This window comes from Carcharhinus amblyrhynchos, chromosome 11 (assembly GCF_965287045.1).
Source record: "Carcharhinus amblyrhynchos chromosome 11, sCarAmb.v2.hapA, whole genome shotgun sequence".
Taxonomy (NCBI): domain Eukaryota; kingdom Metazoa; phylum Chordata; class Chondrichthyes; order Carcharhiniformes; family Carcharhinidae; genus Carcharhinus; species Carcharhinus amblyrhynchos.
In genome coordinates, this window is record NC_137334.1 from 80,198,823 (window position 1) to 80,204,823 (window position 6,001).

The 6,001-nt window shown below is 43.1% G+C and overlaps 1 non-coding gene across 1 annotated transcript; it reads right to left on the minus strand.

The window, feature by feature from the left end:
* Nucleotides 1-3,743: 3,743 nt before the first annotated feature.
* trnai-aau (transfer RNA isoleucine (anticodon AAU)) lies at nucleotides 3,744-3,817 on the minus strand. Its single transcript has one exon. It is a non-coding gene; the product is annotated as a tRNA-Ile (tRNA).
* Nucleotides 3,818-6,001: the final 2,184 nt, after the last annotated feature.

A 6,001-nucleotide genomic window follows, 5' to 3' on the forward strand; every position in this document is an offset into this window, starting at 1 on the left:
GGTACAACAATGAGTGTTGGATTGCCATTTCATGCCCAATTATTTACCTCAATTTTTCTTCAATCCTATCTCGCCAGTTTCTGACTCAGGCCAGGTGAGATCCAAGCAGTGTAGCACATCTCTGGTGTCCAATGTCAAAGTTCAGGAGTCAAAGTGAAGGAGACCATGGCCCATAGGAAATTGGGTCTTTACAATTTGGCGGCGGAAGGATGGGGGGGTTTTCGTTGGGGGGTGTGGGTGGTAAATCCCTGGTGTATCAAAGGGTGGGGGAAATCCCATTGGGGGAGTGGGTCTGAGTCCATGCAATAGTTACCCAGAAGTTAGAAGAGTGGTCCCCAGTCCAGGGCAATTGTCCAGGAGAAGTTTGCACTTCCGGATAATTGCTGTACAAACTATTCCTGGGAACATCTGAAGGGAATTCCCGAGTGCATCGTTGGGATACCCCCCCGCCACACAATATGAAGCTGGGAAGTTTGCAAGTTAAGGCCCATTATGTAATTCCTGAGTTGCCTTCTCTGATTCCACTGCTGCTGCCAAGTTTGGTATCATCTTTAATAGATTTAGGCAATGAGGTTAAAAAAAATCAGACTATTCCCCTGAGCAGGAAGTTCAGTTAGGTGTAGGATAGCAGGATGAGATAAGAGGTCAGAGGATAGCAAGACATTCATTACAGGTAGACGGAGTTTTCTTTAATCTAGAGAGGAACTCAGGATGACGTAATTAAAAAGAATTACAATTGGTATTCACCAATGAGTTCTATTGACACCCAAGAACTCTCATATGGATTTCATTCTGACTTGAGGTCATCCTAAACCCTATTAGCCGTGGCTTAACTTGCAGAAAGTGCCACTCCCCTATTACATCTACGTCTGCTGAAATACATCACATCCCAATCACACAAATTCTCACACTTGTTTCCAAATCCCCCTCAATTTGTAGCTTCTGCCAGCCCTACAACCCTCTGAGGTATCTGCACCTCTGAGGTACAACCCTCTGAGGGTATCTCATTTGGATGCCTTGTGCATTCCCAATCATAACTGCTCCACCACCATTGCCTCAGCCTCCAGCTCCAGAATTCCCTCCCTTTGGCTCTCTGCTTCGCTTTCCTCCTCAAAGACACTTCTTAAGATCTATCTCTTTGACCAATCTTATGGCCACCTGACTTAACATCTCCTTGTGTGGCTTGGTGTCATACCTTGTCTTATTATGTTAAGATCCTTGGGACATTTCTTCATGGCAAAGGTGCTTTATAAATTAACTTAGGTTTTTGCTATCTGGGAGGCAGAGGACACTGGGGACAAGAGAGGTGCAGGTTCTATAGCTTGAAAGGAGTCACAAGCAAATGTTTACATAAGATGGGCAGCAGAGTGGTACAGTGGTTAGCATTGCTACCCCACAGCACCAGGCACCTGGGTTCAATTCCAGCCTTGGGTGACTGTGTGGAATCTGTAAGTTCTCCCATGTTTGCGTGGGTTTCCTCCAGGTGCTCCAGTTTCCTCCCATATTCCAAAGATGTGCTGGTTATGTGCATTGGCCATGCTAAATTGCCCCTTAGTGTCAGGCAGATTAGCTGGGGTAAATACATGAGGTTACAGAGATAGGGCCTGGGTGGGATTGTTCCCAGTACTGGCATGATGGGCCAAATAGCCTCCTTCTGCACTGTAGCGATTCTATCATTTCCTAATTATAAATATTGGCATAGTATTCCTTAAAAGTCATAACATATAAAGTAAGAATAATGTGCACAGGAAGTGCAAACTGTATATAAGATTTTCACATGAGAAATTTTATGTAGATATATAGCTAGAAAGTCAATATCTTTTCCCAAAAATAGGAGAGTCTAAAACTAAAGGGCATAGGTTTAAGGTGAGAGAGAAGAGATACAAAAGGGTCCAGAGGGGCAATTTTTTCACACAGAGAATAGTGAGTACGTGGAACAAGTTGCCAGAGGTAGTAGTAGAGGCGTTTACAATTTTGTCTTTTAAAAACCATTTAGACAGTTACGTGGGTAAGCTGAGTATAGAGGGATATGGGCCAAATAAGGGCAATTGGGACTAGCTTAGGGTTTTAAAAATAAAGGGCAGCATGGACAAGTTGGACCAAAGGGCCTGTTTCCATGCTGTAAACCTCTGTGACTCGATGACTCTACATCATTTAAAAAGTGTTTTAAAGAACTTGAAATGGTATAAACGTGTGGATGCATCCGAGCAAGATCCCTGACTCCTCAAGGGAATGAATAAGGAAATTATTTTTGGAGCTTCACAAATAGATAGTTGACCTGGGAGCTGTACAACATAAAATATAATCCTAATATTCAAAAAAAAAGACATGAGTCAGAGAGTTTGACTCAGCTAGACTAAGTTTAACAATAACCGAGCTATATTTGGCAGCATCTGCCTTCTGACTCAGTGGGAATGTGGGTTCAAACCCCAGCCTAGGACTTGAACACGTCATCAGATTAACATTTCAGTGCAGTGTTAAGGAGGCATGGCAACATTCAAGATATATATGCCTTTGGATAAACCTGATAGCTCAAGTAAATGTTAACGACGTCACTACTTGAAAAACAACAAGGATTTCCTTAGTCTCCAGGTCAACATTCCTTCCTAAACTTATACCACTAAAAATATTGGCCAGTCATCTTATTGGCCTTTCCGGAATTTTCCATGCAGAGGCTGATTGCCGTATTGACCTACATTGTAACCTTGGTGACTATCTGCCCCTGAAACTGGGAGTGAAGCAATGTACAACAATGAGATGCCCACCAATGTTAACTGAAAGATAACAGAGGACATCCAAGTATTTGGATGAACACTTGAAACATCATAACATTCAAGGATATGGGACAAGTGCTGGAAAATAGAATTAGCGCGACTTTTGTGGCAGTTAATGACGGTGCAGACTTGATGGGCCAAATGGCCTTTGATGCGCTGTATGGCTCCATGGCCCGATGACTCTATGACATAAGTAATGGATCATGCTTCATGGATTGGCTGGATATATATATAAGGAGGTACAATGGGTTGTCAGGTACAGATATCACAAATTGGATTTTTGTAAAGGCAATGTATTTAATCACATTCTGTACATGGAACTTCCAAATCTGATTAAGACATGTGAAATTAAAGGCATGTTAACATTGCTATATTTTATAGTATTTTGTTAATAAAGGGCAAAAGGTGATGATTATGGGTAAATTCTGACTGAAAGGCTTCAATCCAAGCTTCGTAAGGGTCCTGCTCTCTGTACTGTTAAGAAGGAATATAGAAGGAAGTGTGGATTGGGCAGACGAACGTGTGCGGAGACACTCAGTCCCTTGAGCCTGCACCGCCATTCAATAAGATCATGACTGATGATCTTGTAAATTATAATGTCAACCCCACATTCCTGCCTACCCTTGATAACCTTCCATCCCTTTTTAATCAAGAATCTACCTAGGTCTGCCACAAATCACATGGGGGAGGCCTCATGTCTGACTCCAATAATGGGTAAACAACCACACATTAATTGTGTAGGGGTTTGATGCAGGAAACTCATCTGCTAGTCAGTGAAACAATTCGAAGACTCACTAAAATGCAATAACCCCTGAGCCCATTGTGACTTAATGGTGGCTCAGGCTCTTACTCCAAACTGGGAATTGAACGCAGGTCCCTGGCTCTGTGAAGCAGCAGTGCTAACCATTATGCCACTCTAAACATTTCCACTGAGGAATCCCAGAAACTGCAGACACAGGTAAACACACGTGGCCAGTACAGGGATTGAACCCGCGACCTTGGTGTTATTAACACAATGCTCTAACCATCTGAGCTAACTGGCCCACATTAAAATTGAATTTAAATTCTGTCATCTGACGTGGCAGGAATTGAACCCAGAATATCAGCTGAGTTTCTGGATTAATAATCTAGCGATAATACCACGAGGCCATCACCTCCCCTATTGGTAGTTCAGGAATTAAAGAAGAATCATTTGGGTCTCTCACACCTCCACAAACCCAATGAGCACTCAATGTCCAATTGAGCAACATGATATTGGGAAATCAGGGACCTACTAAAAATCATGATGTTGCCTTTGTTTCTGAACCTCCCCTTCCCCTCTTTGCCAGTGAACCCTACCCACCACCCCCCACTTACCTCTCTCTAGAGATCCAGCAGGGAACCCTGGTGAAGGCCACAGTGTATTACCAATAATGGCCACCCGCTCCCAGTGGCGCTGCCAGTACTGGCCTCTGATTGGCTGGCAGTTCTTTGGGGCTGGGTTACCTCCCTGCTGGGGGCTCAATCCAATTGGAGGTCCTTAACTGACAATTGCATCAGGCCTCCCCATAAAAGGCAACACCATTGGTTCTCCTACAAGTAGGTGGGACCTACATTGGCAAAACTATGTTTCAGTGGTATTATAAGATATGCCAAAACCACCCAGATCTATGTATGTCCTGACATCTTAATGTTAGAAGGGCAATTGTACTGAATGGCTTCTGGACAGGTGATGCAAATAGGCAAAGGAATAGCAGATGGAGTAATGTAAGGCCATGAGCGTTGGAACAGGAAATATATACTCAGTGGAAAAGTGTCCTTTGGAAAATGAAATAGGAGAGAGAAGTGGGCATGTGTATCAGCCAATCAACTGAAGCAGCACAAATACAGAAGCAAAATGTAGCAAATCTGAAACAAAAATCAGGACATGTTTTTAGTTGAAGAATCAAATTATTTGTGAAGTTTTTACTGATAAGGTTAAACCGTATAGAAATGGGCAGAGAAAACCATTGAAGCACAAGGGCTCAGATTGATGAGAATGTTTTCAGGAATAAGGAATTAAGTGTCATTAGATATATTTAGTCTGAGTTAGCCAGATTATTCATTTTCAAGAGAGTCAAATGTTATGAGGAAGCAGGGCAGAAAGTGGAATTAAACTCACGTGCAGACATCCATGATTTTACTGGATGATAGAGAAATCTCAAAGGGCTGAATGGTCCACTCTTGCTCCTATTTTTCATATTCTTATATATCATAGAATCCCCATAGGTCAGAAGGAGGTCACTCAGCCCATTGAGTCTGCACCAGTTCTCTGGTAGACCATCTTACTCAGGCCCTGTCCCCATAATCACAAGTATTTACCCCACTAATCCCCCTAACCTACACATCTTTGGAGACTATGGGGCAATTTACCATGGCCAATCCACCTAACCTGCACATCTTTGGACTGTGGGAGGAAACCAGAGCACCCAGAGTAAACTCACACAGATGCTGGGAGAACATGCAAGCTCCACAAAGACAGTCATCCAAGGCCAGATTCGAACCTAGGTCCCTGGCGCTGTGAGGCACAGTAAGAATAAGTAAGGCACAGTGAGGCAACAGTGTTAACCACTGTGCCACCATGTTGTGAGAGGCTGGATAGGCTAGAACTGTTTTTCTCAGAGAAGATATCCCAGAGGTGTTGAAAATCATGAAGGGTTTGGACTAAGTAGATAGTGTTTTACCTATTCCTATTAGTGGTAGGATCCAGAACCAGAGGACACTGATTGACAAGAGAAGCAAAAAGTGGCATGAGGAATGTCTTTCCTACACAGCGAATATTTGGGATTTTTTTAAATTCATTCATGGGACATGGACATCACTGGCTGGCCAGCATTTATTGTAAGAAGTCTCACAACACCAGTTTAAAGTCCAACAAGTTTATTTGGTAACAAAAGCCACAATCTTTCGGAGCGTTCACTGCTCCTTCATCAAGTAAGTGCATTCCAGGAGCAGCAAGTGCTCCGAAAGTCAATGTGTTTACCCCAGTCCAACGCCAGCATCTTCACATCAGCATTTATTGGCTATCCCCAGTTTCCTGAGGGCAGTTGAGAGTTAACCACATTGCTGCGGCTCTGGAGTCACATGTAGGCCAGACCAGGTAAGGACAGTAGATTTCCTTCCCTGAAAGACACTAGTAAACCAGATGGATTTTTTCGACAATTGACAATGGTTTCATGGTTACCAGTAGATTCTTAGTTCCAGATATT